The sequence below is a fragment of the Palaemon carinicauda genome, chromosome 30 (genome assembly GCF_036898095.1).
Source record: "Palaemon carinicauda isolate YSFRI2023 chromosome 30, ASM3689809v2, whole genome shotgun sequence".
NCBI lineage: Eukaryota > Metazoa > Arthropoda > Malacostraca > Decapoda > Palaemonidae > Palaemon > Palaemon carinicauda.
In genome coordinates, this window is record NC_090754.1 from 24,312,380 (window position 1) to 24,337,381 (window position 25,002).

A 25,002-nucleotide genomic window follows, 5' to 3' on the forward strand; every position below is an offset into this window, starting at 1 on the left:
CAACTAGTTTAAACTTATGAATTTCCAGTTATTCAACTGCGTTATGGGAAGGTATTGCCAATTTTATCCAAATGGGCAGAAAATATTCATCAAGCTTTACCATTAAATTTTACAAAAATTGTAACACCTGAGTTCATATCAGGAATTAATAATATGTTAGTTTTTATTATTTGCCAATATCATGGAGAAGTAATTTTCTTTATTGTTACCTAGTGTACCAAAGCTGTCAAAAATGACATCCAAATATTTAGATAGATATACTGTACACACATTTACTAATTCCATCCTTCTCACCCCTCCCCCTTTCCTAACTACAGTACTACCAACTGGTTTGAAAATTTGGGAGATTATGGTTTTCGACTTTACCTCTTGAGGTACCCCCTCTCACAAGGGTATAACTATTCCATCTTTCCCTTAGAATGATAGAACCGAAATATATGTGTATATATATATATATATATATATATATATATATATATATATATATATATATATACTGTATGTATATACATATACACATATGCATATACAGTGGAACCTCTACATACGATTGTCTTTACATACGATTGTTCCAACATCCGAAGTAAAATTCGATCAAATTTTTGTCTCGACACCCGAAGTCATGCTCCAACATCCGATGTAGATCTTGTTTTTTGCTGGTAGATGGCAGCACGTCGGAGGGACGCCATTGAGCGTCGAGATGGTCTGTTCTCGTGTGTATCGTGTGGTTGTCCTCTGTTCAGTCTCTTATTAACAGTGCTTATTATCTTCCTTTTCTCACGTTTCCTTTTTGATTTTACCTATAATCATGGTGCCTAAGAAGCTAAGTTTCTGTACAGGTATTAGTTGTGGTGAGAAAAGGAAGAAGGCAATTCTTTCATTAGAATTGAAGCAAGAAATTATAGAAAAATATGAGAGCAGTCAGCATATGAGTGATCTGGCTAAACTATATGGCCGGAATATGTCTATGATCTTGATGATCATCAAGCAGAAGGCAGCCATTAAAGCAGTCAAACCATCAAAGGGGATCACCATTATTTCAAAACGTTGTAGCAATACCGTGGAAGAGATGGAACGCCTTTTGTTGATAGGGATAAAGGACAAGAGATTGTTGGCGATGCGATCACTGAACAGAAAGAAAGAAAGTAAAGCAAAGAAAACTTAGATAGCATTAACAAGCTCTTTTAAAAACTCCTCTCTCTATTTCTGGTTCTCTCTGAACATAGCATTGCTTTAAATTTCTCTCTCTCTCTCTCTCTCTCTCTCTCTCTCTCTCTCTCTCTCTCTCTCTCTCTCTCTCTCTCTCTCTCTCTCTCTCTCTTCTTCATCGCTGTGAGAGTGTGAGAGACGTCTATTAATTTTTTTCTGAGATAGAGAGAGATTAAACAAAAATATGTTTAGAGTGCATATGATTTTTAACAGCGTCAACGAGTTGAAAGACAATTAAATGTAACTAAGAAAGTAATATCAGCGAATCTGAATTCCTTTATTAACAAAAACAAATATAGATACACACACACTCGTGTGTGTGGGCACAAACACACACACACAGGTGTAAGAATTGCCACGCAGTCGGAGACAGACGGTCGGGGAGGAGGTAGAGATGGTGACTGCGATAACGTACCGTTACTCATCAATGGAAATGATGAAAATTAAAAATCAAAAAGAAAAAAATTAGAAATATGAAAATAAAAAGAAAATAGATAAGCTAAGTTAGGTTAAAGTTTCCGTAGTGTACGTTAGAGTAAGTTACGGTACGTTATCGCAGTCACCATCGCTACCTCCTCGCCGATTGTCTGTCTTGTCTCCTGCGTAGCAATTCCTACACCTTTGTGTGTGTGTGTGTGTGTTTGTGCATACGCACACAAGTGTGTCTGTATCTATATTTGTTTTTGTTAATAAAGGAATTCAGATTCGCTGATATTACTTTCTTAGTTACAGTGAACCCTCGCTACTTCGCGGTTCGACCATCGCGGATTCACCACTTCGCGGATTTTTTCCATAACCCATATATATACAGTGGAACCTCTACATACGAATTTAATCCGTTCCAGAACCAACTTCGGATGTAGAAAATGTTCGGTTGTCGAAACGAATTTTCCCATAAGAATACTACATTGAAATAGGATTAATCCGTGGTTGAGCCCAAAAACCTATGATAACTTCTTAATAAACTACTACACATAATTTTCCCATGAGAATAATGAACACTAAATTAGATAATAGACATGTAAATAAGAAGAATAGACATGTAAATAAGAAGAATTAGCAAAAAATGATAAATAAGAAACGGGTTTTTAGCGTCACTTTACCTTAGAAACTCCAGCGCAGGTGTTGTTAGTCTTGCTACGCAGAGAGGAGACGGACGGGCGACGAGGAGGTAGAGAGGTTAACTACGATAAACGTACACTACCGTAACTTATTCTAACTTACACTAAGTGAACTTTAACATAACTTAGCTTTTTTTTTTTATAATTTATATTTTTTTTTTACATTTTCTTTTTTTCTTTTTGATGATTAATTTTAATCACTTTCACTCTCTACACTTAAAATTGATTGAATTTTTTTCTCTTCACTCTTTGCTGTTTTCTTTGAACCACTTCCTTCCTCTTCATCACGAGTTCGCTTCGTAGTTTTTTTAAAGAAGCTATCGATAGAAAGTTGCTTGGTACAGCTTTTCAGAATGTTTCGAAAATAAGTTAGGGAAACATCATCAAACTGCGCAGCTACACGACAAACCTGCAATTTCTTTGGATGGTATTTGTCGATGAAGTCGACCACGTCTTGATATTTTCCTAACACCTCTTTTATTTGCGCGGAACTTATTGCAAGTTCACTCATACGGACGCCACGCTCATGCTTTTCAATAATTCCTTGCTTTACTTCTAAAGAAAGCATTCCCTTATTCCTTTTCTCACCACTACCACTACCACTTGCGAAACTAAGCCTTTTAGGACCCATGATTTTCGTAAAATACCGTAAAAGGATGAATGTAAAAAATCACGATTAAAACACAATTAATAGCAGAACGCACAGGGCACAACCACATAAAGCCAACGAGAACAGAGGACTGACCCAAGCCACGCTAATTGAGGGTCCCTCCGAGGTTGAAGTGCTGCCTTCTATTGGCGGAAATAAAAAACACATCAGGCGCTATGAGCACCGACTACGCATACGAGTATTGTTTACTTCGGGTGTCGAAAAAAAAATTCGGGTGTAGAGTAGGAACGTGTTCGAATTGTACTTCGCGTGTCGAAAAATTCGGATACAACCGGTACGAAGAAAATTGCTACTTCGTGTGTCGAAATAAAATTCGGGTGTAGAGTCAAAAATTTGCTCGAATTTTACTTCGGATGTTGGAAAATTCGGATGTAGATACGTTCGTGTGTAGAGGTTCCACTGTACAGTAATATATATATATATATATATGTATGCATGTATTTATGTATATATGTAGGTATGTATATGTGTATACATATAAATATATATATATATATATATACACACACACATATATATATATATATATTATATATATATATATATATATATATATATATATATATATACATATATATATATATATCTAAAGTAGGAAGATGTGATGTAGTTCTAAGGGAAAAGTATGGGAAATATGTCTGGGTAATAAGCAAAGCTCTACCTCCAGTTTGTTTCTTCATTATGATCAGAGATAAATGTAAACAAAACATTGGTTGCTATTTTTTATCGTGCTTTTTAGCGTGTTTAGGAAACGCATGATATAAAATCACCTTTAATATTTGTGCCTGTTTTAGTTTAGGGTACTGTAGTACATGCATTAAGTGTTTTGTACATTAATGGGTAGTTTGTTAACAGTACTACATACAAGGGAAGGTTTTAAAAGTCTGAATATACATGTTGAATAAATAGGTAAATATGGTGTCACTACTTCACGGATTTTCACCTATCGCGGCCGCGTCTGGAACCTATCTACTGCGATAAACGAGGGTTCACTGTACATTTAATTGTCTTTCAACTCGTTGACGCTGTTAAAAATCATATGTACTCTAAACACATTTTTGTTTAATCTCTCTCTCTCTCTCTCTCTCTCTCTCTCTCTCTCTCTCTCTCTCTCTCTCAGAGAGAGAGAGAGAGAGAGAGAGTTTTTTAAAGAGCATGTTAATGCTATGTTTAGAGAGAAACAGAAATAGAGAGACGACCTTTTTAAAGTCACCATCTCTACCTTCTCGCTGATCGTCCGTCTCCTCCTGCGTAGCAATTCCTACACCTGCGTTGGCCTGTCTCTAAGGTAAAGTGACAATAAAAACAAATTTTTTTATTTATAATTTTTTTATAATTATTCTTTTTTACATCTTCCTTATATAATGCAATTGTGTTATTGTTATGTGTAATTGTATATAGTAATTTATAAATGAGTTATCATAGGTTTTTGGGCTGTGGAACGAATTATACAAATTACAGTGTATTCTTATGGGAATATTTGCTCCAACATACGATTGTTTTAACATACGAAGCAGTTCCTGGAACGAATTAAGATCGTATGTAGAGGTTCCACTGTACATATATTCACACAAACAAACACACACACACATATATATATATATAATATATATATATATATATATATATATATATATATATATATATATATACATATACAGTATATATATACACATATACATATACATATACATACATTCATTCTGGTCCCGAATTATGCGAGAATTTGGTCGATCATTACATTTTTGGGCTCAGGCCATGTCGTCCTGATGGAGGTTCCTTCTTAGTAGCTTCCTAGGTTATATTTAACTACAGTGATATATCCCAGAGAATTTTACTAAACGTATCCAGAATTCTAACTCCTGGTGCGAGTATCCCTTGTATTATCTTATAGGGATATGGCATATGATCAGAGGACGTATTCTTGACACGCCACATAGCTATCTGCACCCCTAATAGCGTTTACGCTTCGAGAGGGGAAAGTGGCAAGAATTGTAGGAGAGCCGTTATTGAGGCAACACTCCTACTCGTACTGTGATTTTGCGCCAGTATGCCGCCGCGTGGCGCCATCTAGTCATTCTTTCATGTGTAGCGTTCCTGACCAGTGTTTATCCCGTGTTATCTCTCGCTATTTTGGATTGTTTTGCTTCAATGATGTCTTCCCCAGCCTCATCTGCCTCTGGAAAGTTAGTTACTATCTTTGAATTGTATAAATGTAAGCTCTTGCCAGTTTTTTCCTCGAAATAAGTTCGTATTTAACATAACAAGAGCTGTTGCCCAGCCGGATGGCGTCTTGGACTTGGTCGTTTTTTTGCATGTACATTTAGTTAGCCAGAACGACTTTCCCGGCATTAATCGCTTTAATAACTTTAGCTATTTAGCAGTTTAGCTAGGAATTCTTATATTATACCCTTGTTTTCGGGGATTTGGCAATTTTATGACCGAGCCCCACGAGTGCTAGGCTTCCTAGCCTAGGCACCTACACACTTCATGCATGATATAACCTTCCTGGTAAAGTTTTATTGAAGCTCAGGCAATATTTTATACAATTAAGATATTACTGCTTAAAATTTTCCTCTTCCAAGATAGTATACGAGAGAGTTTTGGTGACCGATTCTCACTGCGCTTAGGCTACCAGCCTAGGGGCTTTAGTATACTTTCATACATGTCCCCAATTGCCCTTGTATCGTCTTTTAAGTGGAGACTGACACCTCCTATACCTTTTAAGTCGATATCAATCTCCTTGTGAGATTTAGAGCAATTCCTCTTCCCTCTGACTAGCCTAGGCTAACCCTAGTTAACTTTGCCTTGAATTGTATTCTGGCAAATCTTTACTAGGGTGTTCCCACTTCTTTCTCTCAACCACTGAGCCAGTTTTGAGTTTAGGACGGGACATCAGAGTAACTTGTGTGTGATCGACAGCCGCTTGTCTTGGTGAACTGATTTCCCAAGCCAGGTTAGGTTGCCAATGCAGGGGGCTAGACCTCCCTAGGCTATACCCTGGAGGCGTTTTATGATAATTCCTCCTCTCCATGGCCTAGCAGAAAGTCCTGTGCTGGCAGGTCCTAAGCCGAAGAATTGAATTCTTCCCTTGCTTAGGGTCTCCGACACTAGATTCTGTTCCTTAGTTGAGACAGCGACCTGTGTGCCTCCTTCTCACCTAATCAGACTAACCCAACCTAGGGAATTGAATTCCCTAAGGTTGTCTTTTCTATGGATCAGAATCTTTTAGGTTAGGTAGTGCCTTCTAGGTACTACCTCACCTGCAGGACCCTTGCCCCTCCCCTGCTGTCCTTTAGTGTTGGCCTAGCCTTCACGCACCCTGGCCATCATTCTACAATCGACCCTATGGGTAGTTTGTGGAATTGGCCTGGGGTTCCCTGTCTGCTGCCGGCAGGGATCCCCCCCCTATCTTTAGTGTGTTCTTCAGTCTTCTCTTGGACTGCCTTCCATACCCCTACTACCAATATGGATGAACTATGGTTGGATGGAAGCCAAAATATAATTCCTCCTTCCATATGAACCCTCATTCCGGATGAAGGTCTGGAAAGCTGTGCCTTTGCTTTCCCCATCCCCCCCCCCCCACCCCATCCATGCTTTCACTTTATCTTTTCATCAACCCTGGCCCGGCTGCCGGCATCTTACAGCGGCCGGCGGCCAACTCAGACGATTGTTCGCCATCACATTGCTCTGCCACCGCTTGCCATGGGGTACCGTTGATCGGTGACCCAACGGCAACCGGCACACACTCTGGCCGACTGCCGGCAACTATGTTGACTGCCGGCAGCCGGTCATCCAGTCTGTAGACATTCTTTCCGCCGGCTGCCGGCGGGTCCACCTTGATAGAGGGACCCCCCCGGCAACTCCTCCGAACTTCCCTCAATTCTTCCAACACTCAACCCCCATATTGGAAGAATATGTTCAGGAACTCTTAGACAAAAGAGTTGTAAGGAGGGCAAAGTCTATCAAATTCCAAGGAAGGCTATTCTGTGTTCCGAAGAAAGATTCGGAAACGCTCAGTGTCATTCTGGACTTATCACCACTCAACAAGTTTATAGTGAACAACAAATTCAGAATGCTGACGCTCCAACACATAAGGACCCTACTGCCCAAACAGGCATACACTGTCTCCATAGACATGGTGAATGCGTACTGGCATGTTCCGATCAACCGCCAAGTTTCCCCCTACCTAGGATTCAAGCTGCAAAAAAAACAGTACGTCTTCAGAGCCATGCCCTTCGGACTAAACATAGCCCCAAGAGTATTCACAAAGCTTGCGAATGCAGTCATTCATCAACTACGCCTAAAGGGAGTTCAGGTGATGGCCTACCCGGACGACTGGCTGGTGTGGGCAGCATCCAAGGGGGAGTGCACGCAAGCCTCCAAGGAAGTGATCTAGCTCCTAGAACACCTAGGATTCAAGATCAACTTGGAAAAGTCTTGACTATCTCCAGCTCAGAAGTTCCAGTGGCTGGGTGTCCACTGGAACTTACAGTCACACTGCCTCTCCATTCCATCAAAGAAGAGGAGAGAGATAGCGGGATCTGTCAAGAGACTCCTTCAATCCGCCAGGATATCAAGAAGGCAACAGGAGAGAGTGTTGGGGTCCCTCCAGTTCGCCTCAGTGACAGACCCAGTATTGAAAGCTCAATTAAAAGATGCATCAGGAGTTTGGAGAAAATACGCATCAAACGCTCGAAGAGATCTGAAAAGACTGATACCAACTCGTCTGCGATCCCTCCTCAAGCCATGGTCGGAGGCCAAGTACCTAAAGAAGAAGGTGCCCTTACAACCGCCTCCACCGTCGGTCACCGTTCACACGGATGCCTCAAAAGAAGGGTGGGGAGGCCACTCTCACCATCGGAAAGTCCAAGGAACCTGGTCTTCCCTCTTCAAGACCTTCCACATCAACATTCTGGAAGCCATGGCAGTTTTTCTCTCGCTGAAAAAACTGAAACTTCGCTGCTCAATCCACATCCGACTGGTACTAGACAGCGAGGTTGTAATGAGATGCCTGAATCGACAGGGCTCGAGATCACCTCAAATCAATCGAGTGATATTGGCCATCCACCGGCTAGTGGAGAAGAAGAGATGGCACTTGTCAGCAGCTCACCTTCAAGGGTGCCGTAATGTGACGGCGGACGCTCTATCAAGGCTCAACCCGATACAGTCAGAATGGTCCCTAGACGCAAGATCATTCTCCTTCATCTTGCGCAAAGTCCCAGGACTGCAGATAGACTTCTTTGCAACGAGCGACAACAAGAAGCTACCCCGGTATGTAGCCCCGTACGAGGATCCTCTAGCGGAAGCAACGGACGCGATGTCTCTAGACTGGAACAGATGGTCCAAGATCTACCTGTTTCCTCCAACCAACCTTCTGCTGAAAGTCCTCAACAAACTGAGATCCTTTCATGGAACAGCAGCAATAGTAGCCCACAAGTGGCCCAACAGCGTATGGTTCCCCCTGATAACGGAACTACGCCTGAAGCTGATCCTGTTGCCGGATCCAGTTCTGACTCAGCAAGTGCAGAAGTCGATTGTCTCAGCTTCATCACAAAAAACCCAGAACCTTCATCTCATGATTTTCTCACCTTAGCAGTCAAGAAAAGGTTTGGGATTTCAAGGGACAGTATTAACTTTCTAGAAGAATACAAGTCAAAATCAACGAGAAGACAATACGAGTCTTCCTGGAAGAAATGGGTCGCCTTTGTCAAGGCAAAGAAACCAAAGGAGATTTCAACGGATTTCTGTTTATCCTTCTTCATCCATCTCCATGAGCAAGGTTTAGCAGCCAACACGATTACCACGTGCAAATCTGCCATGACCAGACCCTTGCTGTATGCCTTGCAGGTGGACTTCTCCAATGATATCTTCAACAAGATTCTAAAAGCCTGTGCTAAACTTCGGCCCGCAGCTCCTCCGAGGCCCATTTCATGGTCCTTGGATAAGGTTCTTCACTTGGCATCAACATTGAACAACGAAGACTGCTCTCTAAAAGACTTGACTCAGGAGCCAGAGTTAGCGAAATAGTGGCCCTCTTGAGGGATGATGGCCACATTCAGTTCACAGACTGCGGAGAACTGAACCTTTTTCCGGACCCAGCGTTTCTCGCCAAGAACGAGCTGCCCACTAGGAGGTGGGGTCCCTGGAGAATCTGCCCTTTGAAGGAAGAAGCATCCCTATGCCCAGTGGAATGCCTAAAGGTCTATATTCGTAGAACTTCAGACTTTAAGGGAGGTCAGCTTTTCAGGGGAGAAACATCAGGTTTAACATTAACCTTAAAACAACTAAGGGCGAAGATCACCTATTTCATTCGCAGAGCGGATCCAGACAGTACACCCGCAGGTCATGATCTGAGAAAAGTTGCTTCGTCTCTGAATTTCTTTCAAAATATGTCTTTTGAAAGTCTTCATGCTTACACTGGATGGAAGTCATCCAGGGTTTTCTTCAAGCATTATGCGAAACAATTACAGGAGATCAAAGATTACGTGGTGGCAGCAGGTAGTGTACTAAAACCTGCCGCTTGATTTCTGCGAAGAACAGTGCACTAATTGGGACTTTTTAGTGAAGGTTGTACATGATGGACTCTTACGGTGTATCATGTTGAGTGATGTGTCTAGTACATGACACTATAGACTGTTCTAATTATACGGGTGACAATAAGCATAAAAGACTGACACATGTGCCATGCATATTCATATGCAAGTGTTCCTTTTGTAACAACAGAATCCATAGTGAAGTATTCCATACTTTCCATATAGTGGCTTGTGTTTCCTTTTTAGATGAAACTTTATTAATTTTTTCTGTTATTACTAATTATGCTTTCACACAGAAATTTTCAGTGAAAATTGTGATTGATTGTACATGTTACAACCCTGATTTCTATATTCTATTTGTTAATGAACATAGTTAGGAATCTTTGCATCTCATTTCGTCCTAAATATCCTAAAACATACAAATAAAGGGTGTTAGAGCTACTTTTTATCCTCTTATTTTGGAAAAATATTCAGAACAAAGGTTATTACTGTTCCAAGCAAACAATCATCAGAATATATGTTATGCTATTGAGTTCAGTCCCTAGTAATGACTGATTGTACCAACCTGTTTACCTTACTGATTTAAAGTTTCCTACATGAATGTAAACCTGTCTATCTTGTCTCCAATGAACAAACAGACTCGGGAGGTATCAGTAATCTACACAGATCAATGCCATTCAGAGTACAAACTTTGCTTTATGTATATGAGGACACTAGACTTGTTCCTTGAACTCACAATCCTCGGGGTTTTCTCCTAGAGTCTTCCAAGACTCTTCCTTGTAGGGGGCAGGAAGCACTGACATAGTCCATGATCAATTGAATGGTGTATGACGGTAACAACAGGTGACTCTGGGTCTAGATGACCAAGGAAAATTTATCTCGAGATGATTGGCACTATTGAAAATCCACAAATACATTAATGCTCTGGTAAACCTCCATCAGGACGACATGGCCTGAGCCCAAAAAACGGATTTTGAGCGAAGCGAAAAATCTATTTTTGGGTGAGGTAGCCATGTCGTCCTGATGGACCCACCCTCCTTTGACAAAGGATAAATGAATCCCTCCCTAATGTACTGTACTGTATCTGTAGCGCCTCATTAACGCTACAAAGAATGACTGGATGGCGCCACGCGGTGGCGTGCTGGCGCTCAATCACAGTACGAGTAGGAGTGTTGCTTAATAACGGCTCTCCTACAATTCTTGCCACTTTCCCCTCTCAAAGCGTAAACGCTATTAGGGGTGTAGATAGCTATGTGGCATGTCAAGAATACGTCCTCTGATCTTATGCGATATCCCTATAAGGTAATACTAGTGATACTCCTGCCAGGAGTTAGAATTCTGGATACCTTTAGTAAAATTCTCTGGGATATATCACTGTAGTTAGATATAACCTAGGAAGCTACTAAGAAGGAACTTCCATCAGGACGACATGGCTACCTCACCCAAAAATAAATTTTTCGCTTCGCTCAAAATCTGTTATTTCGAAAAGCCCAATAGAAATAATTCCATTAGGGCCATGGCAACCAGCAACTTGCCTATTCAAATGTCTTTACTACCCATTTTCAATACTTTCTATGTACTATACTGTATATTTTATTATTTCAAATAGTTTTTGTAAATAAATCAAACATGTTTTATACTTTAAAGTTCAGATAACTTGAAAAAGTTTAAAATTACAACCAGGAAGGGTGTAAATACCGTATATTTCCCGTTATAACACGACCTAAAATATGGAGAAATTTTAATAAGTTTTTCATAGCTATTGTGTAAGACAACTGGTGAATAGCAAAATTATCACTGTATAGACTAGCTTTTGTTTTATCATTGAAAATCCAAGATTATCAAAATAAAGATTTTATATCACGTTTCCTAAACATGCCAAAAAGCACAATAAAAAATGACGACAACTGTTTTGTTTCAGTTTATCTCTAATCATAACGAAGAAATGAACGCATTTACACATCTGTGTATGGGTTAGTTTTTAGATAATGATCTTGTTATTACCAATGTTGTTCTACTTAATTTTTCGTAGAACTTCAAAATAAATTAATTAATGTTTTTCTTTATGACGCCGCCTGAAACGGAAACGTTCTATTTGTTTACTGTACGCTCCATCTTCGATCATAATAAACAAACGAACGCATTGAACACACATGATCAAAGTGATAACTAATGATATTAAAAGCATTTAGTCAATATTATGTTATTACAAATATTTTACTTACCGTATCCATATAAATTCCTGAATTTTTTTTTTTTTTTTTTTTTTTTTTTTTTTTTTTTTTTTTTTTTTTTTTTTTTTGCGTTTAATCAACAATAGCAAACTGCCAATAATGACAGAATGATAATTTACAATAATTCTAAACTGTTACAAAAGATCATTGTCCTTTCCATATCCAAAATATTTTTCCTTCAGTTATAAGTCACCTTGTACCCACCTTAGTTATGGAACCATCTGGATAAAGGTCTGAAACAACAAAGATTTCATTTATTAGAGAGATAGAGAGAGGTAAGAAATGAGGGGGTAGCGAAAGGTATCCTCTATATATATATATATATATATATATATATATATATATATATATATATATATATATATATATAATATATATTATATATATATATCTATATATATATATATATATATATATATATATAGAGAGAGAGAGAGAGAGAGAGAGAGAGCCTTACCTTATTGCCTTATTCTATGTTTGGGTTTCCCCAGGTCCCTCATTGTGAGGCACCTCGTATATACACCAGAGAGTTGCCTATGCATCTTCCGGTGTATTTTGCATCTTCCAGTCTTGGATGTAGTCTGGGATGCATCTTAGGTGTTTATCAAGCTTACTCTTAAACACATCTACGCTCACTCCTGATATGTTTCTTAGATGAGGTGGCAGTGCATTAAATACTCACTGCATTATTGATGCTGGTGCGTAGTGGATTAATGTCCTGTGTGCCTTCCTTAGTTTTCTTGGTATAGTTTTGGGCACTATTAATCTACCTCGGCTTGCTCTTTCTGATATTTTTAGCTCCATGATGTTTTCAGTAATTCCTTTGATTTGTTTCCATGCTTGTATCATCATGTAGCGTTCTTTTCTCCTTTCTAGACTGTTTAATTTTAAAAATTACAGTCTTTCCCAGTAGTCAAGGTCCTTAACTTCTTCTATTCTAGCAGTAAAGGACCTTTATACACACACTATTTGTGTAATATCCTTTTGGTAGTGTGGGTACCATATCACATTGCAGTACTCGAGTGTACTACGTACATAAGTTTTGTACAGCACAATCATGTGTTCAGCTTTTCTTGTTTTAAAGTGTCTGAATAGCATTCCCATTTTTGCTTTACATTTAGCCAACAGAGGGAGAGAGAGAGAGAGAGATTGATTGATTGATTGATTGATTAATTTTAAATGTACTAAGCAATAAATGTGATAGGTTACAACACATTGGTGCTTATGTGATATTGACTGTATAGATGGGTTGAATAAGTTAAGAAATGGTATAAACTAAACTTCGTTACTGTATTCGTACGCGCATATTCTTGAGAGCGGCAGCTAGACATCAGCTTATCTGATCAAAGCCAAAAGTAAAACAAAAAGAAGTCAACAATACTCTTATTTTTATAACACACCCGAAATTTAAAAACATAAGTACATGTTCTATTATAGCGCAATTAACTACTTAAAGTGTAACAATTTTCTGGAACAGAATGGTGTTTCCTAAGAAATATTGGTTTGCTGACGAAATCGGATGCCGTATTTTAAGCTACAATTGAAATGGATGTATACACGGTAAATTTATTCGTTTCATATTTAGTTGACACTTTTTAAGAAAACATATTTTGGTTTCTTCATCTATATGTAAGTATTGTATAACACGAGAGAGAGAGAGAGAGAGAGAGAGAGAGAGAGAGAGAGAGAGAGAGAGAGAGAGAGAGAGAGAGAGAGAGAGAATCAGCTGTTGTAATCGAATGCCGTGTTTTTGTTTCTTGTACTACCTGAAGCGAAGAATTGATCGCCACAACTAACAATAGTCCTGTTAATTTCATTATTAAACTCAGGTTGTCATATGTGAACTAAGATTTTATTTCTTACAGAAAGAAAGAGAGAGAGAAGTTTTGATAATTATACCGTGTATTATACAAAAATCTTTGTAAAGTAAAACTATACTGTTTAAAATATGACAAAATATTGCCGACTCATTACCAAAGTTTAGGCTATTCATTGCTGATAAACGAACCCAGCCTACGTGTGAAAACCTTGAACACCCACAGGGAAAAATAAAGCTTTTATGTATACTGTACTAAACAGAAATAATGCTTTAATATACCATCATTATTAACACTACCATTAAAATTATCGAAAGGTTAGAGAAAGATAAAGATTGCCGAGAACGTAACCACAATTCTGTTTACATTTTGTCAGCTGGACTCGCATAGTTCAAGTTTATTTCATTATTGATGTGGAATTTTATCCTTAAATAGGCTATTTATTATGAAAATATGTTAATAAGATGCAAGGTGAATATTGTTTTGTAACATTTATTATCAAGCACCGTATTCAGGGCAACTAATATACTTAAAAACACAATAGATTTAATAAATTTTGTACTACTTGACTCGCAGACTTTGACAGCTTCGCAGATACAGAAAATTTATTTTTGAAAAATAGCAGACACCATAAATGGAGAATAGCATAATTCGAACATGCATAATTCGGGACCATAGTGTATGTATATATACAGTATATATATATATATATATATATATATATATATATATATATATATATATATATATATATATATATATATATATATATATATAATGTGTGTGTATAGATATATATATATATATATATATATATATATATATATATATATATATATATATATATATATATATATGTATATATATATATGTATATATATATATATATATATATATATATATATATATATATATATATATATATATATATGGAGTCGGAAGAGAAAGGGTAGGAATGATGATGACGACAAGAGCAGAAAGAGCATTAATGGAGTGGAAAGCTGTAAATAGTAGTGTGTTTGAAGTTGAAGCAATCATTAAAATCCTCAAGAGATTGAAAGCCCCTGGATACAATGAAATAACTTTTGAGATGATATTGACTAAAAATAGTCACTCCCAGAATATTTACAAGATTATTTTGTAGAATGTGATGAAAAGAGGTAAAACTTGAAAGGGAGCTAGGAGAGTTAGTAAAAAGGGCAAAAGAAGGAGATATAACTAATTGCAATAATTGCAGAGGCATCAACTTACGCCAGCTGTTATTAACACATATACAGGATAGTTTGTATGTTTATTTTAAAGAGATTTGAGAGAAAGATTGATGAATAGCTGAGAGACAAATAAGCAGGATTTAGAAAAGGTACAAGTTGTACTGACAAATTATCAATTCAAGACATGTTGTACAGTAACGTGTAGTAGATAGCAATCCACTTATGATAGCATTTGTAGACCATGCAAAACCCTTTGATAGTGCGCACTTAAATATGTAAATTTGATTAAGTCTGTTCATGAGCATAGCAAGTGCAAATTTAATGTTAGTGGAGTCCTATCAAAGGAATTTCCAGTAAACAGTGGAGTACTACAAGCGAATGTGTTGTCACCTACATTTTTTATCCTCTTCATGGATTTTGTAATGCATAGAACATATGTGGATGATGGGGACGGTTTTGACTGGTTTGGTAATAGGATATTAAGCTGACTTAAGAGTATGTTACTGACACTGTACTTTTTAGTAGAATGCCACAGGATTTGCAATGCTTGCTTACCAGAATGCATGAAATATCACATGAGGTTGGGCTTATAATAAATAGAAGTAAGACAGAGAATGAAATATCATTACAAGGAGAAACAATTAATGAGGTAAAATCATTTAAATATTTAGGAGCTATGATCTCTAACACAAGGTCTTTAGAAATGGAGTTTAATGAAAGATTGAAAAAAAGCAAATCAGACAATGGCTAGGTTAAATAAAATTGGAAATCAAATCGCTTGAAATTACATAAAAAAATCAGGCTATATATCAGTTTAGTGAGATTGGTGTTACTACGTGGACACGAGTTGTGGTATGACTAGGAAATAATATCTAACAGATGTTGGTAGATTTGAGAACAAAGCCCTGAGAAGAATATTGGGATTTAAATGGCAGGACAAGATTAAAAAGGGATTTTGACGAAAGAAAAATCTATTTCTGGGGAGAGACCTGTGTCGCCCGGTGAAAAGGTCCTTCTTGTCACTTTTCTGATATAAATAACTTCCAAATATACCAGAGAAAGTTAAAGTATGGAATGCAGAGGTTACTACCCTCGCGCGAGCACCCCTAAGGGCGTCATGTATAAAGAAAGGGCGTGTGAAAGCCACTATTCACAGGTCGTCTTCCATTTAGAGTACAGTGATGCCTCAGGATACGAAATTAATCCGTTCAGGATGCGGTTTTGTATCCTGATATTTTCGTATCCTGAGTCGCGTTTTACATGTAAATAGCCTAATCCGTTCCAAGCCTTATAAAAAGTCACCTTTTCTTTCATAAACACGCTAAACTGTAGTAATAAACATGCAATGCAGCCATTTCTATCATTCAATAATTAACACAACCATTAAAAACAGCCTAATCCATTCCAGAAACCACTATGAGATTATTCAATAATGTAGTTATAGCCAAGTTATCCCCCCAAACCCAAAGAAAACGGTCCGTTTTCTTTACTACTGTATAAAAGTTACGGTACTGTATGTACGTAAAGCATTTAGATCAGTGAAGGTGTATTGTTACCTGTACGTACACCTAAATTAATGATTGATACCTGTACACTCTGAAAAAAAGGTTACAGTTAATTAGTGTAACAAAAAAGTTGAAACTTACCTTTTGATTGAGACGATGTCCGATAGCGAAGTCGCGGCAGAGGAGGATGGCATAAAGCAGAAAACGTAACAAGTGACAGACTACGTACAGTAATTTACACACTTAACACATTAACACTTAAACTTTACGAAATAAAAAAATGGCAGAAATAATTAACACTTAACATTACGTATGGAAAACTATAAAATGAAAGAAAAAATTACTTTAACACTTAATGGTAACATAAACTTAAAATTGAATTTTTTTTTTTTGCTTTTTTATAACTACGTTTTTCTTATTTTCTAAATCTCTTCTACTTCTTCATCACTTTCTTTTTTCTGTTTCTTTTCTTTACTTTCACCTACTTCTTCATCACTTTCTTTTTTTCTGTTTCTTTTCTTTACTTTCACCTTCTAATTCTTCATCCCTTCTTCTTTTCTGTTTCTTTTCTTCACTTTCACCTTTGTCTTGGCCTACTAATACCGCTGGCCTCTTTAATAAGAAACTATCCATTGAAGCTTGTTTCTGCCTACTTTTCAACACATTTCTAAAATGCGTTAGGCAAACGTCATTGCAGTGTTGAAGCGCACGGTTGGTATAAACTTTTTCTGGATGTTCCTTTTCGACGTAGTCTGCCATTTTATGGAAACATGCAAGAATTTCCTTGATGTCTGCCGTTTTCAAAGGTGCAACATCCTCCTCATCACCGCTAGAGAACTGCTCTTGAACATCACTCACTTGCATCGTCTCCAACTCCTTCAAGTCGTCCGTCGTCAACTCCTCGTGGTGCTCCTCGATAAGTTCATCGATATCTTCCGCGCTAACTCCCAGCCCCATGGACGTACCAAGATGTACGATGTCAGCCACCTCAGACTGCTGAATTGGTTCAGGATCGTCAACGATCTCGGCTTCTCCTCCAGGCTTCCCGAACCCCTCGAAGTCTCGTGCAGAGACAGCATCAGGCCACAGCTTCCTCCAAGATGAGTTTAGGGTACGCCTCGAAACTTCCTGCCAAGCGAGATCGATGAGTTTGAGGCATATCACGATGTTGAAGTGATCTTTCCAAAATTCACGCAGAGTGAGGTTTGTACTCTCTGTGACTTGGAAACATCTCTTGAAGAGATGCTTCGTGTACAATTTTTTAAAATTAGAAATAACTTGCTGGTCCATGGGCTGGAGGAGAGGGGTGGTGTTAGGCGGTAGATACAGGACCTTTATGAAGGAATACGTGGCCAGAAGATATTCCTCGAGGCCAGGAGGGTGAGCTGGAGCATTGTCCAACACCAGCAGACATTTCATAGGGAGGCGTTTTTCTTCCAAATATTTTCGGACAGTCGGACCGAAGCAGACATTCACCCAATCAATGAACAGTTGCCTCGTTACCCAGGCTTTTGCATTCGCCTTCCACATCACGGGAAGGTTCTCCTTAATGACTTTGTGGGCTTTGAAGGCTCGGGGATTTTCTGAATGGTACACCAGCAGGGGCTTTATCTTGCAGTCCCCACTGGCGTTTGCACAAAAAGCAAGGGTAAGCCTGTCCTTCATAGGCTTATGTCCGGGTAGCCTCTTCTCCTCCGCCGTGATGAACGTCCGACGAGGCATTTTCTTCCAGAAAAGCCCAGTTTCGTCGCAATTGAAAACTTGCTGCGAACTGTAGCCTTCCTGCAGAGTAAACTCGTCGAACGTTTTAACAAAGGCTTCGGCGGCCTTCGTGTCCGAGCTGGCTGCCTCCCCATGCCGTACCACTGAATGGATGCCAGTCCTTTTCTTGAACTTCTCGAACCACCCACGAGAAGCCTTGAACTCTGGGGGTTCCTGCTGGGATGTTCCTTCTCCTGCTCCTTCTTCGGCCTGAGCACGCACGAGATCACCGAAAATGGCTGAGGCCTTCTGGCAAATTGTAGTCTCAGTGATGGTGTCTCCTGAGATCTCTTTGTCCTTGATCCACACAAGAAGCAGCCTCTCCATCTCGTCATGCACGTGCGTTCTCTTGTTGGAGAAAATAGTGACGCCCTTAGAAGGTGTTGCTGCTTTGATGGCCGCCTTCTGCTTCAGGATGGTGCCTATCGTAGACGGATTCCAGCCATACTCCTTGGCGATCGCACTTAAACGCATGCCAGACTCGTACTTTTTAACGATTAAGGGTTTCGTCTCCATCGAGAGCATCGTCGTCTTCTTCTTTCCTTCGGCAACATTCTTGGGACCCATGGCTACAGTAATACGTAATATAATACACTACGTAACGTTATATACAGTCTATGTATAGTAAACACTAATACAGTACAGTGCACAGTAACGAATGTTTATTAACGATAACACGTGGCGTACGAATGTACTGTATATTAACACTAAGTCAAACAAGCGAAAGCACACAATGTCTGTTAACGATACCGCGGTCGGAACGAAAAGAGAGAGAGAGAGAGAGAGAGATGAACGCCCGTGCGTAGGCAAGCTGGGATACTGTAGTTGCCGACCAATAGGAAAGCAGGATCTTATGGCGTCAGCTAGCATCTGAGTAGGGAGATAACCAATGGGTGAGCGGGAGGCTGTAAGTGAGTCTACCCAAGTTCAAAGTCAGGCGGCGCGCGCTTTTTAAAATTACTCTCGGCGAAGAGTTGGGATCTCGTAAGGTTTTCGTATCCTGAAATTTTATCCGTATCCTGGGGCATAAAAATCTTCGAATCACTTTTCGCATCCTGAATTTTTCGTAAGCAGAAACTTTCGTATCCAGAGGTATCACTGTATTCCTTCGTCAATATACACGAGGGGTGAGCCGCAACAGCGGTCTCAACCGCACCAACCTGAGCCACCCCACCGACGCCCGACACCAGCGCCATCTGACATCCTTCTGTATGGATTTCAAAATTGGCTTGGACAGGAAAGGGAAGGGAGGAACAGGGAAGGGTTTCACCGGGCGACACAGGTCTCTCCCCAGAAATAGATTTTTCCTTCGTCAAAATCCCTTTTCTGGGTCGACCTGTGTTCGCCGGTGAAAATTTACAAGAGAATGCCTTCCAAGCCCATGAGTATCAATTAAACAGGTAAATGAAAACATCTTAATGCGTGTAAAAGGTTTACTGAAATAATATTGGAAATGGTTGAGTACAATCTCGACATAGAAAAACCAAAGATTTCTTAAGAATAAAGTTGTTAAATATCTAGGAGTAATGAATAAATATCTTAGGAGTAAAGATTATATACATTAATAAACAATACAACATAAGAGTGAACATCGTTCATAATTGACATATCAAAGCATGATACTAGGGGAGCTGAATCCGTTCCACCGAGGTGAGAGGCATCGTGGTGAGAGTGGCAGGTAGAAGGGAGAAGAAAGAGAGTTGGACAAAAAATGAAATTAGAAGGAACAGGGAGACTAATCTGGGGAGATGATACTCCCAGCTACAATGGTAGAAAATTTTAGGGCTTGTATGTTCTTTAGATAGTGGCGTTTAAAGATCATAGGAGATTTCCAACCTGTATACTTTTTAAGATCATTAAAATTCATGTTTTGAAAGTAGTTAATTGAGGTGGCTACTCCCCGAATATCGTGTTCATGAGGAAAGGATTCCGGGTTAGCCTGTTTGATGAAGTAAAGTATTTGCTGTCTAATACCTTGAATGGAGATAGTACCCCCTTGTTCTCTGATGAACAAGGGACCGGAGGAACGTGTGGTAGATCTAGCTTAAAAAAAAAAAAAGCCCCAAGAGTCACTACTGGACATAGAGAAGCATCTTGTGGAAGAGGGATAATCTTCCAAGGAGACCATCTGTTTTGAGGGTCTTCATTTTTAGCTAGGAAACTTCTATCCGGGGAGAGCAGTACTTCTCCTGACGGAGGAAATCTAGGTTCTCAGGATTACGGGAGAGAGCTGCTAATTCTGAAATTCTGGCACCTGAGGCCATGGCTGTAAGAAATAGGGTCTAAGTAGCGAAATGTACGAGCAGGATTCGTTATTGGTTTCTGATGCCAATTTCAAAACATCGTTTAGAAACCATGAGACCTTTTGTGGACGGATATTATTATTATTGCGTAGTTTGTGCAATACTTTCATTAGAAGATTCACTGGTGGAAATAGGTAAATCTTCCAAGCTGACTTGATGGTGGTTAAAGTGCTAACTGTTAGGCCTTTGCCAAATAGGAACCTTAAGAAAGAGATGGCTATAATCGGAGACATACGAGCATGGTCTGAACCCTTAGGGAATCTGCTAGTTGTTAACGGCCGAATCATATTGGCGAATTGCCGAGTCCCTTTTGTCTGATTCGATGAAGAGATCGTTTTCCGGTTCAATGTTCGCGTCTCTACGATCTGCAAACTTCCTGTAGTCCACAAAGTTAGAGTTTTGGCTATCCTTGAGTAATCTGACACAGTGAGTTTGGATTACTTGTGTCAGTTTGGGGAACGGGATCCGGAAGGGACGGAGTTTCAACTCGAGGAGGAGAGGAAACCAACTGTTCTTGGCCAGTGAGGTGGTACTAAAGCCACTGCCCCCCGGAAGGGGCGTAGTTTGTGTAAAAGTCTCATTAGAAGATTCACTGGGGGAAATAGGTAAACCTTCTTCTAATGGTTCCTGAGTATCCACCGGAATGAAATTATGTCTAGAGACCATTCCGACTCCAGTTGTTTCGTCCTGGCTAGTGAGTCCGCTCTCACATTCTGGACTCCCGCTAGGTGAGTTACTGACAGGAACCAGTTCTTTTCTGTTGGCCAGGAGAAGATAGTGACCAGGATCCGATTCAGGTTGGGTGACTTGGATCCTCCCCTGTTGACGCTGTGTACTACGTCTGTTCTGTCTGACACTACAGTACTCTGATGTGGCTCGACTTCGGAGGGGAGAGTCTCTTCAGGGTCAAGAACACTGCCATGGCTTTGAGAACATTGGTAAGGGACTGTTTCATGGCGGGTGACCAAGACCCCTGAAACATCTGATGTTCGGAGTTATCCCCCCATCCACTTAGAGGCGCGGCTGCTTGGATGTCACTTGTGGAGGTGGGAATTGTAGGGGAACCGATTTGGAGAGGTTCTTCGGTTCGGACCATGGGTGTAGTCTCATTTTCAAGACAGAGGGGATCTTCGAGACCTTGTCTCTTAAAGGTACTGTAGCTCTCTTTCTCCAAACTCGACTGATGCCTTTGAGTTTGGATTTTAATAGGAGACCCGTTATTGGAGTGAATTGGGGAAGACCGATGATACTTTTTAAGGTTCTTCTGGGTACCTGTTTGTGTTTGAGAAAATTCTCGATCTTGGAAGCTATTCCTCTTACCTTTTTTGGAAGGGAGAGACAACGTGTGCTTCGAAAGGTCGCACTGAATGTCTAACCAATCTAAGTGGCCTGATGGTTGCAAGCGAAACTTTTGGAGATTGACCCGAAATCACAGGTTGTCGAGAAATCGAAGTACTTCTTTCGTAGCTCTGTTGCCTTCTATGGCCGACCGGGCCCAAATGAGCCAACCATCCAGATAAGCAATGATCTGTATCTCTTGATTCCTGAGTTGTTCTTACACTGTCTCTCCCGGTTTCGTGAATATCCTGGGATCAATGTTGAGGCCGAAGGGCATGTCTTGAGCGCAAAGGCTTTCCTGCCTAGGCGGAAACCCAGATAAGGAGAGAAGTTTCGAGCTATAGGCACATGATAATAGTCGTCGGTAAGATCGACAGAGGTGGTGACGCCCCCACGGGGAAGTAAGGTCCGTACCTGAGAGATGGACAACATCCGGAACTTGTTGCAGAGAATGTAAGAGTTTAGCTTTGACAAGTCCCGGTCCACTCTCAATGCCGACAAGCCTTTCTCCGGAATTGTGAACAGGCGGCCTTGGAACTTCGGTGATCGGTCCCGTTTGATTGCCTTCTTCTTGAGTAACTCTGTGGTGTACTCTTTCAGGATGGGAGTGGATTTCTGGGAGAGGGTCACTGGTGGAGGAGGAGGACCTTGTGGCCATTTCCACTTCAAACCTTTAGGGATTATGCTATGAGCCCACGGACCGAAGGTCCAATGGTCTTGAAAGAGGTAAAGTCTCTCCCCTACTGGGACTACCTCGTTGTGAGGGAGTGAACCTAGGGGGATCCGGATGCATAGTCGACGAATCAGAGGAAGACTGTGATGTCGAGTGGGTAACTGACTATTGATGGCAGTGACCCCGGTTCGTTTTGTAGAGGGCAACTCTCTGCTTCTTCTTGAAGAAAGTTTGCTTTTGGTCTTCGACCTTCTTTCTGGCAGTGAGGCCCCGTCTTTCCTGCAATTTTGGGTTGCTCTCGTATCATCTTGTAGAACCTTGTTCACCTCCTCCTGAGGGAAGAGGGTTTTACCTCATTAGGAGGAACTATCAACCTGCTCGATTCCTGTCTGATAGAGGCCTCAGACAGAACGTATTTCCCACAACTAACCCGATCAGACCACCAAACGTGTAGGTCGAATTGGAAGGGCAGATTGGTTCTTCCTGAATATCCGAAACAAAGTCTCAGTTGGATAAATCGAGGCTAGGGTCTCCCCGAGGTGGGGTCCGGCTCTTTAAGAGCCGGTATGGCCGAACCTTCTTTGTCAGTTTGAATAGTAAGACCTGTCCATTTATCCATAATAGGCAAGGCAACAATGAGAGCATCTGTAGATATGTCGTATTCCCCATTGTGTGGGGTGAGCTTGGAATTAACGTAACCCCCCAGACCGACAACATCCTGGTCCAGACAGATCGGGCCTGCCCTTTAGGAAATAATACCGTTACCTTCGGTACCTTGTCTAACCTAACCAAGGCATGCTCTTTCAATCGAACGAATCCGTTGAATGGGAATTCTAGTACTTGAGAGTAAATTCTAGGTCCCCCAGAGGGCGGACGTCTATGTCATCCAGAGTTATGGTACCATCTATATATGGAACATGTAAGGCAAATATCTATGTGTTGTTTTTATCGAAGGAGGTTACTTCGATACGCCTGGGGCTGTAGGGGGAGTCATCCGAGTTCCTGAACGGATCCGACTCACCACCATATCTTTGAGCTCCGTCATAGCCCCTTGGCTTTCCCTAGAATGTGTTGCTTTTAGCAGTCACGGTTTTATGCAAGGTAACATGAACATCAGGATCCTTTGAGGGTCCTAGGTCGGTGTCGCAGGTAATTGCAAAGCTGAAGGCTCAAAACTCATCCCCACCTACCTGGCCGTCCATGGGGTCGACGTCCAACCTTAGAGAGGACACTCCGAGGAGATAGGGACCTCTAGATGGAGCATTCCTTCCAAACCTTGATACCCAAGGGCGGAGAGCCTCTCTTGCAGGCCGGAGAGAATCATCATCAGCCTGAAAGAAGTGAGGGGATTAGTGATGAAGGAGAAGACCGTTCTCCTCAATAAGCAATGCATACATTAATCCGGATCAAATTAAATCATCGCCAAAGGATACCAAATGGAAACATATTAGAACCAACTTACATCATGGGTCTGGAGTAGCGAGGACAGCTCGTAGCAGAACGTGCATGACTCTGGGAACCATACCATGTAGGCGGACCTTCTGTAAAAGAAAGGGGACATAAGTCTGGATGTTCCTTGAAACTTTGGTTAGTGATCCTATTCACAGGCTGGGATCAGCCGTATAACTAATAAAATGCCTATATTTATGCACATATTTAATTCTATCTATGTATAAATATGGATAAATATCCATACAACATCGTGTTCAAAATAGAAATAGATTAATCATGCCTATATTTATGCATATATTTAATTCTAACTATGCATAAATATGGATAAATATCCATACAACATCATGTTCAAAATAGAAATAAATTAATTATGCCTATATTTATGCATATATTTAATTCTAACTATGTATAAATATGGATAAATATCCATACAAAATCGTGTTCAAATAGCAATAAATTTCCACTCAGTACTTGGAACCGAACGCTAGCCCCTTCTAATGAAAAGCCAGGTCGAAACCAACCATGCCATGAGAGGCTATCTACTGTTCCTTGAGACTCTGGTCAGTGAACAGATGAATCAATAGTATACTAATATCCAGTAACCACATAACATGTAACTATAACCTCATCGGTAAAATAATGTTAACCCCGGTTCTGAACGTCTGAGTCGGGTGGCCAACCTATGGCGCATGCGCCAACAGTGGCGCATTTCATGATTACAAGTGACGCACTATACCCCAAGATAGTAAATTGAATTACTTTTCTTTAAAATTGCTAATTATGTTCATATATTTTCATTAGGACTTTCAAGAATAGCTAATGAATATTACCAACGCGAATTCAAAGTGTCATTAAAGTAAGTACAGTTTACTTTGTATTCATGTTAAATCCTTTCCTTTACAGCTAAAACCAAAGATTGGCCACCCGTGGTCTGAGTGATCTCTGTTTCCACCGGAGATCCGGTAAGAAAGGTCCGTCACAGTGAAAACGTGAACATCAGAGGAAATCTAATATTAACCTCAATGCTGAATGCCTGTACGATATCCGGTTAAGCCGGTGATTCGAGTAAAAGGACCGTAATAACGATATTGTGATTATTCATGAAAAAGGGTTCATACCCTGGTTTCTTATCGTCTGATTGATCAAAAAGCTAACACCTTAATATATTAAGA

At 40.1% G+C, this 25,002-nt stretch overlaps 1 protein-coding gene across 1 annotated transcript in view; it reads left to right on the forward strand.

The window, feature by feature from the left end:
• Positions 1-25,002, forward strand: part of LOC137623431 (ATP-dependent RNA helicase TDRD9-like) — a 252,515-nt gene that overhangs the window by 181,872 nt on the left and 45,641 nt on the right. The gene's annotated exons all lie outside the window — the stretch shown is intronic.